Here is an 11,466-nt window from a genome sequence, read left to right as displayed (position 1 = left end):
CTACTCACGTACTTATGTGATTTTTGTACGTAAAGTTATGAATATGGGCCCTGTTCTTGTACTGTAAATGTCCTGTTTGGGAGGGAGCAATGGGCCTGAACTGCCTATTGTGAGGAAGGATTGTTCAGTGAATGGCTATGTTAACTAGCACTGCTTTATGGACAATGGCTCTCAGAGTGGCCAATTCACACCTGAGGAGTGCGACTGGGAGCCTGCAGACTAGCCAGTGTCTCATGGCTGCTGGCATGTGAAACACAGATAGGTCATTTGATCATGTGACCAGCTCCAGCTTGGGAGACACCAGGAATATAAAAGTGCCATGAGGGTGTCTCCATCTTGTCTTCAATCTTGCTCCTAATTCCAGATGCAGCCTTGCTAGGGACAGAGAGCCTGGAAGAATTGCTGACCCATTCTTATACAAGACATACACCAGAGACTTCTAAGCTAGCGGTCTGTAACATCTCTGCTAAAAGCCTGCATCAAGAACTTGGCGATTGATGTACGTAATGTATTCTCCTTAACACTCTTACTCTCAACCTTTCCTTTCTTCTATTAATAAACCTATAGATTTTAGATTCAAAAGGATTGGCTCAACATGCTCTTGGGGGTAAGATCTAAAGACTGAAGACTGTGGCTGGTTCTTTGGGACTGGGAGGATCTGTTTGGGTTGGTGAGATCAGGTTTTACAACCTTTCACTTGTGTGTAAGGCCTGGGGCTGATTGTGGCACAGGGAGAGCTAGGATGTCTGAGGGGTTTTGCTTGTGAGGCTTCCTGCTAGCCAGATTGGCAGCTGAAGTGCTCTGTGTGACTGGTTTGTGGCCTATTTTGGGAAAGGTCTCCAGTCAAGGACAGTAAGCAGTCCTGGTTTTGAGCAATTCACCCTGAGCTGACACCCTCAGTGGTGCCCAGAACCGGCCCCGTACATCACAGTTTGTTTCACTGCTCAGTGGAGAAAGGAACTGGTAACAAAGAGGACAGGAAAGCAGAGCCACTTCAGAGCCTACTTTGCTTCAATCTTCTTGCAAAAATAACATGACCAGATGACCAGCAAAGTTATCATAAACAATAAAGGGGAAGTGATACAGACTGGGATAAGGAAAGAACTTGTCAGAGATCTTCTGACCAAATTGAATGAATTCAAATTAGAGGGGCCGGATGCTATTTACCAGGAATACTGAAGGATTAGCTGAAACAATGTCAGAGCCACTGGCAATAATAATTACAAACTCATGGATGACAGGAGAAGTTACTTAAGACTGCAACACAATGCCCATCTTCAAAAAGTGGGGAAAGGATAAACCTGGGAACTAAAGGCCATCCTGATTTCAATGTCTGGAAAGTTACTAAAGCAATGAGTAAAACATTCCATTTGTGAATACTTGGAGAATGAAGGAGTAATCACTAGAAGCCAGCATGGATTTCTCAAGAACAAATCATGCCAAACCAGCTTGATGTCCTTCTTTCACAGGGCAACTGATTTGGTGAATAGGGGGAATGTGTTTGTCATAATATACCTGGACTTCAGCAAAGCTTTTGACACAAGGAAACATGACATTCTGATAAGAAAACTGGAGAAATGTGGGTTTGACACAACTGGCAACATTTTGGAGGACAGAGCTAAAATTCAGAGGGTTCTTGATAAATTGGAGAAATGGGCTATAAACAACAAAATTACATTCAACAAGAGAAATGTAAGGTGCTACATTTAGGGAAGAAAACCCAAATGCACAAATGCAGAATGGGGGAAACTGGCTTGGTAGCAGCACGGCTGAGAAAGATCTGTGTGGATCACAAACTTCTCATGAGTCAGCAGAGTGATGCTGTTGCAAAAAAGCAAATGCAATTTTAGATTGCATTAACTGATGCATAGCTTTCAAGTCATGGGAGGTGATGCTTTATAGCTCAGCTGGAGTCCTGTGTCTAATTTTGGTCACAATTGTATAGAAATGATTTAGAAAAAGTGGGGAGGATCCAGAGGTGAATGACAAAGATGATGAAAGAGAAGGAATACAAATCATATGAGCAAAGGCTGGAGGAACTGAATATAGTTAGTTTGAAAAAGAGTTGAGGGGAGATATGATAATGGAATTCAAATACTTGAAAGGCTGCCATAAAGACAAAAAATAGTTGTTCTCATTTGCCACAGAGGGCAGGAGAAGAAGCAAAAAGTTCAAAGTACAGCATAACAATTTTAGATCAAATCTCAGTAAAAAGATGGACAACCATATATGCATGCAGTAGTCAAGATATGGGTATGCTATGGATTTAAATAAAGATAACATGATATTTTCTATTTTATTATCTATCCCTTTCTCAGCGATTCCCAACATTCATTCTGTTTGCTTTTTTGACTGCTGCTGCACATTGAATGGATGTTTCCAGATAATGTTTTCAGTGTTTTTACTGAATTTTTTCAGTAGATGAATTTTTAGAAGTTCAGGTTAAAGAAGACACATCAGCTTCATCTCTCAGAACCCACTATCTTAGAAGAGTTAGATGCTTGTAAATTTAACACCAAACAGATGGCTGTTTGTGCATTTGATGGAGCTGCAAACTTCTCTGGAAGACACAGTGAATACAAGCTTTGCTCAGAGAAAAGTGTGGCCCTAATCTCTCCTGTACATACCGCAGAGGCCATCGATAGTATGAGTAGCAGAATTTTCAAAAGGCATTTAAAAAGCTATACAGGGCTAAAATTTACAAGGGGACTCCATCTCCTTCTCCCTCTCCCCCAGACTTCTTGCTAAAATGGCGCTTCTTGCTTCCCTGCCACCAAGACTTATCTCTGACAGAGAAGAGCAGGGCTTAGTACATCACTCTCAGCATGGCATCATCTCTCTTAGGCAGCAAGTGGCCTATCATGCTGGCTTTTGTTAATCCCATTCTAAAGCAATTCTGTCTCCCCATTTATTATATGAGGCACCTTGATGCCAAACTCAGACTTTGTGACTCTAGTAATTTTTTTTCTAGGCATCTAAGAGCTTCTCTGTGAATCTGGCCCTAGGTTTCTAATTCCAAGGCAAATGGAGGTGCTGCCCTTCACTCAGAATTCATAGCCATGTTAGTTAGGTGAGTTAGTCACCTAAGCCGCTTCATCTGTTTAATCCAGCCCTCGTGTCTGGATCATTAAACCATAGCTTAGGAGACTCAGGTTCAAACTCTCACTCTGCTTGAGTACAAGAAGGGACTTGAACTTGTGTTTCCAACCTCCCAAGTGAGTGCTGTAAGCACAGGACTCTTTGATAGTCTGGTGGGATAGTCTTTCTCTCTTGTTGAAGCTGGATTCAGTGCCCTGCTCTGGTGACTTATTTTAAAACATTATTTGTTCACCATGGAACATCTTCAATAGGAGAAACTGACTGGCCACACCTCAGACTATCATATAGTTCAGGGGTTAGAGCACTCACATTAGAGCTGGTAGATCCCAGTTCAATTTTTTTCAAATATGGGCGGTCTCTCCTCATCCCATGTGAGTACTCTAAACACCGGGCCAAAGGTCATCCCCTCCCAGCTGTTTTCTATAAACTTGTCTTTAGCGGCCAATCTGCTAGACAAGCTCTGAGAACACTTACTGGATCAGGCCCCACATGTGACTTAGGCAGAAGAACGCCTATCTTCTCCTAGTTTGTGCCTTGCTTTGGGGTGTAGGTGTCAGATGCCTAGCATGGAGCAGCAGTACAAACTCTCAGGGTATGTCTACACTACCCCGCTAGTTCGAACTAGCGGGGGTAATGTAGTCATCCGCAGTTGCAAATGAAGCCCGGGATTTGAATTTCCCAGGCTTCATTTGCATGAAGCCGGCCTGCGCCATTTTTAAATGCCGGCTAGTTCGAACCCTGTGCCACACGGCTACACGCGGCACGGAGTAGCTAGTTCGGATTAGGTTCGAACTAGCCAGCATTTAAAAATGGCGCCGGCCGGCTTCATGCAAATGAAGCCTGGGAAATTCAAATCCCGGGCTTCATTTGCAACTGCAGATGACTACATTACCCCCGCTAGTTCGAACTAGCGGGGTAGTATAGACATACCCTTAGAGACAGAAATATAGACTCTTAGGGAACGTTTAATCCAAAAAAGTCAATCACTGGGCAACTTTAGGCACTTGCAGGGTTTGAGATCAGCTGAGCCAGGCCTTTGAGAATTCCAGTGGAGTCTGATTCTCAAATGTAAGCACTTAAAGTGGCCTATGTCCTTTGTAAGTCTAACCCATAACTCCCTCAGGGTTGGGGCTTAGGGCACATCCTTTTCATATATACTTCCTACTGACTAATTTAGGCAATGGTTGCTCAGCTCACTGGCTTCTGTGAATCCTCACATTAGGCATGCTAGTCTCCCCATACATTATCTAGGGATCTTGGATACCTAACTCGGAGCTTTGGATTCCATGGCGTGGTAAGACACCTGAAGTTAGTCTCAGGAACGCAATTAGCTTTGCAGATATAGCATGATCACAAATATTTTGGGGCTAAGTTGTGGCATTTAGTCACAGACAGTTGCCATGGGTGTTGAACAGCTGCAGTGTCCTGGAGGGAGGTATTCTGTCTCCAGGAAGCTCTTTAGTTGCCTAAAGCAAAGGAAAGAGTACAATCCACCATGCGCCTTTAAAACACACTCCCCTAGGGAAGTGGACTTTTGTCGACAAAACTATACCTGCATCTACACTACTGCCGAGTTCTGTCGACAGAACTCAGCAGTTTTGTTGACGACGGTAAACCTCATTCTACAAGGAATACCACCTTTTGTCAACAGAGTTCTGTCAACAGAAGGCGTTATTGCATCTTCACTGTCCTTTGTGTCTACACTCTCATGATAACAAAGCGGCTTGCTTTGTCAACAGAACTGGATGTAGTCTAGACACTAGTGACCAGCCAAGTCTGCTGTCCAGCATGTAGAGAGGTGGAGCCATGCTTCTGTCCGTTTCCTGCTTCCTTTCCAACAAGTTGCTCTGACCCAGAATGTAGAAACACCTTATTAGTAGCTGAGTACAGAGATGAGAATTCTAGCTAGCTCATACGTGGACTGCATAAACCAGGAAGTCTCTCTTCGCATTCCCAAGGGGGTGACCATACATGGGCCATCCCACAGTCTTTACTTTTGACTTTATTTATATGTTCTGGTACAAGAACCAGTTACAAACAAATAAGCATAGTGTGACTGAGTGCATCCCTATATTCACACCCTGGATGCTACTATAGTAATCTTCGTGAAAAATATTCCTGGCGATATGTCACTTGAAAACTAATAATTCACTGGGCAGCAATGGTATGGTGAACTGTATATACCTCCAATGTTGCTAACCTCTTTGTGTTCTTTAATCAAAATTAACTCATTGTTCTAAACTGTGTTAGTAACTCAATTTAAGATGGCAAATTGTCTTATAATGTTTCCTTAACAGAGACAATGGATTTAAAATACCTGAACTGGCCAGAAGAGGGCTGGACAGTGCAGAACACATGGCAGTTTTATTTCTTATTTGTTTCTTTCTTTTTTTCAATGTTTTTTGGATGGAAATTGGTAACTGGGACTAAGCTGGGATCACCCAGCAAGTAATAATCAATGCTGGTGGAATCCATGGTCTGGCCAGTGTGTTGCTGGCAGGCTCCTGGGTTCAGGGCTACAGCTATTCTCAGAAATCCAGGCTGGGACGTTCATGCAGGCAGGCGGTTCATGAGTGGTCCTAGTGGGAGCTACAGCGGCAAAGCATTGTGAGACAGCCAAGGTCATAAGGCAGGTGTCACACAGCCCCTCACTGGTTCTGAGTGCACTGTGAAATGTTATCTATAGGGTGAATGGATGATATTTTCAGAAAAATCTGAAAAATTAGCATATATATATGAATTCATTTTCCAGGTTTCCATAGATAGATAGATAGATAGATAGATAGATAGATAGATTAGATAAAATGTCACAGAAAACAGTACTAGAATCTAGAACAGAGGTAGGGAACATTTTTAAGGTCAGAATTAGGGTAAGGGGTTACTGAAAAATCAGTCAGGGGCCGCACATAAGTGAGAAACAAAAAAAACTCCCTCACTGATGTGGCTCCCAGCTGAGAAGGAGAAAGACATTCCCAACATTCCCTTCACACACCAGAGCTCAGGGGGGGCCCACCTAGTAGATTTTGTGTGCTCCTGCCCTGTGGGGGAAGGGCAGGAGAGCTAGAGCACCAGCATGGGATCCCCAATGCTGGGGGTGGGAGTTATGAGCCAGAGGGGCCAGATCCAGGCAAGTTGGGGGCCACATCCAGCCCCTAGGCTTGAGGTGCCCCATCTCTGACTTAGAACATGACTTACAGCAGCAGTAGACTCTTTTAAAAAAAAAAAAAAGCCAGACCCAGAACAAAACCTTGAAGCATGGGCACTGCTAAATTGCAAAATCAGGCTTAATAATTATCGCAAAGAGCTTGAAAGGACTAGTAGAAAGCTATGAGTCAAACTGCTTGACTCAATGAGTCTCTGAATAGGCATAATTCCCATTGACAGTAATGGAAGCTTCATGTGTAAATCTCCATGAAGATACCTTACTAGCAGCTAGATTTAAACATAATCATTCCAGAAAGGTATTATACAAATAATTTACCACTTATCTTGTCCTGTTGTAAAATCAACTTTTTTATAAATGTGTCAGTTGCTTCATCAAATTACCACGTGATAGTAACTTAAAAGTGACTACTCCACTTTCAAGAACATCTAAGCAACTAAAATTAGTCCCATGGCTTGTTGTGACTGAATCTGTAGATGACTAGACTATTGTTTTGAGTGTCTGAAAAAGAATTCTAGTTCCCCATCATAGGTTTCTACTCTATTTTGAATAGACTGCAACCAAGACAATGAAAATGAGATCTGCAATGACAGATAATTGCAATGCAGGAAAGGTCTTCACCATACAAGATTAAACATTTCAAATGCATGGGAGAAGAATACAGAAAACCCAGCTGGCAAATGACTTGTGTGTGCCCTTCTACACATAGCTTTAGAAGGAGCTAAACATTAATTATTATGCAGGGTATTCACTGTGCAAGCTTTAGAAATTATCGAGCAAAATTTAAATTTCATACAAAGAAAAAGAAACAAAAGTAATATAAGTATCCAATGGCTTCTGGAGCTTATAGAAAGACAAAGCATCACCTCAATGTGAAGTTTAATTTACTGCTTTGAAAATCTAATATGCACTTTTTTTTTGCTAAGTCTTCATTTTCTGCTGCAATTATGATGTTTTGTGTAGATAAATGTACACTATTGCTACAATTTATTAAGCTGCAATAAATAACCTACAATAAACCTCAGTGTTCTCAAAACTAAATTCCTCTACTTACCGCAAACCATCTACAGTAAAAGATGTTAACCAGACAAAGAGCAGAAGTATGTGCTGTGAATAGCAATTACAAACAGAAGAAGGATAGTTGTAGTACACATCAGTAAAAGGCCTACTTCCTTTATTATCCTGAGCAAGACACTTTGAACATACTTTAGCCTGTCTTGCAGATACAATTTGTATAATGTTCCACCAAAGAGGCCATAGTGTCTAAATACTTAAAATCAATTGAGGGAGAAATATGTAATTCCCATGTCAAACAATTATTACCATGTGAAATGAATAACAAAAAACTTGAGAAAATACCAATTAATAGTTAACTAAAATCATCACCAGTAACATAATAACAGAACATGTTTCTTACAGCAGGTTTGAACAGCTGTGGATATATAGATATAGATATAAATATAGAAATACATATAGTTTCTGTGCAAGAGGTGTGGGTGAATTCAGAGTGAAAACTGAACCTGATCAGAATGTTACATGGAAGTTTGAAAACGTTTAGATTTTTATCACTTTAGAACTGGTTTTCCTATATTACATGTTAAGTTGAATCAGTAAGCAATATGTCCAATCAATTATCCATTTTTATTGTGACTGGGCAGTTACACAAATTGCTACTGGAATTCTACCACTGGGGAAACAAGAAAGTTCTCAAAATTCAGGGTAATAACTTCATTCAGAAGGTGAGACTTTGCCCAAGGTAGAGCCATATCAGGGTATAAGCAGGCAGAGTTCTAATTCAGTGAAGTCAATGGAGTCACATGTGTTTATGCTAATGCTGAATTTTCTCCTTAACCCCCCCCCCCTTAATATTTAATGTTTTGGGACATCATCAGTCATCTAAATGTTCTGCTTGTCCTCTATACCTATGAATAGTCTATTTGCTTTTGTGTGTAGATTAGAGTTGGATGGAAAATGGGAAGAGAGGTTCCCATGGAAAACTTTGACTTTTACATGAAAAAATATTGGGGCAAAAAGTGACATTTTCTCTTCTATGTAGGAGAATTGTTTAATATTTGAAGGAAACAGAGGGAAAACATCGAGAGGCAAGTCAAAGGTGGGTAATGAAGCATTTTATTCTCCAGGTCACATATGTTTTAAACAAGAGAAGAGAAAGAGTCAGCAAAATGAAAACAGATGTAAATCTAATACGATTATATTATTCATTCCAAAATGAAAATTGCTTACAAATTCAAATTTTCTTTAAATCAGCTGAACTACTAAGTTTTTAATAATAGTGTTGCAGTATTAATCCACCATTCACAACAGTAAAAATATGAGAGACTTCTGAAACTTCATTTGCTAAGTGTTATTAAGGAAAGGAACAAAAGAGCCTGTAGAAATCCCCATAAGCAGCCAGGCTTTGAAAGACAAGCATATGTTATTCATTATTTGCGTTACTGGTAAACCAGATCCAGATGTAGCACACACACAGGCCTTAGCTAGAATAGAATGGGAACTCCACCCAGATACAGGATATAAAGTCTATATATTTTCAGAGTGAATTCTCTGAAGGATCTAGATACCAACAAATAAGTAACCAGCCAATATGCAATAAAGCTTTTATTTGTAACATGGCTAATTAACATATCAACAGATACTGCCATACCTAGACAAATGTAAAAGTGGCATCCATCATTAACAGCTCTGTATAGGTCACTTTAAATGCCACTCAGGTTGAGGAAGGGTGGCCCTCTGAATTGTTCACCCAGAGGTTGAAAATAAGGTCTCAGAAGTGAGCAGCATTAAGAGTAGCTTACAGTAATTTGTAGAGAGCCATTTGCATCTGTAAGCAGAACAACCAAAACATGTTAATACTGAAATTCAATGTATTAAGTATTATTGCTATCATACACAAATTCCTGAACATTTTGAAATATTTTTCATTCTTCCATTTGGCAACTCTAAGGTTTCATAATAAGTGATTTTATTCTAATCTTCTGTGGTTTATGTGTGTGTATTTGATACTCATGAAAGGTATTTAACTAACCATTTGTTTTTATTTAATACTAGCAAATTTACCTGGTGTTGCTTGAGTCATTAAGGAGGGGCTCAGGGAAGGGGACTGCAGAAGTGGGGGATGCAGGAGTCAGGGCAGGAGCTTGAAGATGTGGGGATCTCAGAATAGGGAGCTGGAGATGTGAAAGGTGCTGGGGTCAGGTGGTGAGGGTGCAGGAGTCAGAGCACGGGGTGGGGGGCTCAAAGCAAGGGGTAGGGGTGCAGGAGCCATGGCATGGGGTTTGGAGGCATGGATGGGGGCTCAGGAAAAGGGGTAGAGGCCTCAAGGCAGCTGCTTCCTGGAGCCAGGCTGGAGGCAGCGATGGGACTACAGTCTGCCTGCCAACTTCTCCCTAGGACTGGCCCAGAGGCCACACAACCTGCCCTTCGACTTCTCCCTGGGGCTGGCCTGAGTCCCCCTACATCCAATTGTCCTGGCACAAGCAAACCCTGTACTTGCTTTAAGTTACGGTATCTATCTCACAGCTGTCGGAAAGGTGAGTCAAATGATTCCAGGGAAACTGGGCAAATAAGGGTTCCATGAAGGGCCCTGCTTTTTTGCTTTTTTTAACTTTTCCTTTTTCTTCCATTGTGGGGGACCTAGACTTCTCCATCTTCAGCCCACAAATGGACCTTTCAGGGCCCTGTTTAATGCTATGTAGGTTTCAAAGATATCCACACCAAAGCAGAGGTGAATGTTTGAGATATTATTTTAGATAAGCTGAAAAATGATGATTTAAATGTGGCTGTTTGGAGAGGACTAAGTCTTTCCGCAAATTGGATTGTTTGCTCATTTCTATAGAGGACTGCTATAAATGCTATCCGCTATCATCATGAATCATTTCTAAGCTTTTAGTGTCATGCATCACACAATGTTACCTTTTGAGGAATAGAGCACTACCTTAAACACTTAGAGCACTCTTCACAAGAGTGATGGCAACTTCTACAGCTTTCCTCCACAGGGTTCCCCTCAAGGATATCTGTGTCTCTACGTGGTCCATAAATGACACATTTATGAAGTATTATGCACTTTTGCAGACTCAAATAAATGACACTATTGTGGCCTCCATGGTCTCATCTACTGCTATAAAGCCATAAATCTGAGGCCAAGTTATACTGAGTACTGCTACACATTCACCTACAGTGAAGCACCCACGAGGACATCACTCAAAGGAGAAAAGGAAGTTACTCAGCTTGGTGCAGTAATGACGGTTCTTCAAGATGTGTGTCCCTGTGGGTGCGCCACTTCCCATCCTCCTCCCCACCTTGGATTTTTCCTTATATCTTACAGATACCGGGGCGGACTAAAGGAACTGGCGGGAATCGGACTGCGTGAGACATCAAAAGGGTGTGAATGGTGCGAGGCGCGTGCTGTGCATGTACGGTCTGGCAAATCACTGCTCAAGAAAACTCCCATCTGCAGCACTAGGATGACCCAACATCTACAGTGGAGCACCCACGGGACACACATCTCGAAGAACCGTCATTACTGCACCAAGATGAGTAACTTCCTCTTCTTGTTTTGATCAAGATGTGATATAATATCTTAACAAAAACTAACATGGGTAAAAATTTGCTGCGTCTGGATCATTATATTGAAACAGTTTTTAATTGAGTTGGTGTATTTTGAAATGATTTTAATTTTTTAATTTAGTTGGTGTCTTTTCTCAGAATTAGGGTCTTCTGGACTCAGTACATGTAAGGAAGCTCCTGCTTTATAGGCTGAAACATTAGAGATATTCACACAGTTTAAAAAGAAATCATTGCAAAGGAGGAAAGTAATGCCAGGCAAATTTGCAAAGGGCAGAAGGTCATTAGATCCCAAAAAGGTTTTGAATGTGACTTTTCCAACCCCATCTTAGATGTAATATTAACACAATTGTATGATAGGTGAATAAGCATTATGGAGTTGGCATAAGATTTGCTTTTTTTTGTTGGATGAGGAACTGAAAAGTCTCTGCCTCAAGAGGCACACTCAAAACTTAGTAAGAAGTTACCCTGAGGATTTAAACCTGTGTTTCTCAACCTGTGGCCCATCAGCACACAGCTGTGGCCCTTGTGACATCCTCATAGCTATAGAGGTAGTATTGAATTCAGACCACATAACACAAATGTGGCCCACTATGGTATATTGATTAAGAACTTCTGAA

At 41.2% G+C, this 11,466-nt stretch overlaps 1 long non-coding RNA gene across 1 annotated transcript; it reads left to right on the top strand.

Annotated features, from left to right (window-relative positions):
* The first annotated feature begins 368 nt into the window (after positions 1-368).
* On the top strand, positions 369-11,020 carry LOC102455701 (uncharacterized). The gene is made up of 3 exons (XR_012901505.1): positions 369-499; positions 8,319-8,375; positions 10,608-11,020. It is a non-coding gene; the product is annotated as an uncharacterized LOC102455701 (long non-coding RNA).
* Positions 11,021-11,466: the final 446 nt, after the last annotated feature.

The sequence above is a fragment of the Pelodiscus sinensis genome, chromosome 1 (assembly GCF_049634645.1).
Source record: "Pelodiscus sinensis isolate JC-2024 chromosome 1, ASM4963464v1, whole genome shotgun sequence".
NCBI classification, from domain to species: Eukaryota; Metazoa; Chordata; order Testudines; family Trionychidae; genus Pelodiscus; species Pelodiscus sinensis.
Note: the sequence above shows the minus strand (reverse complement) of the source record. Positions and strands in the feature narration are given on the sequence as shown.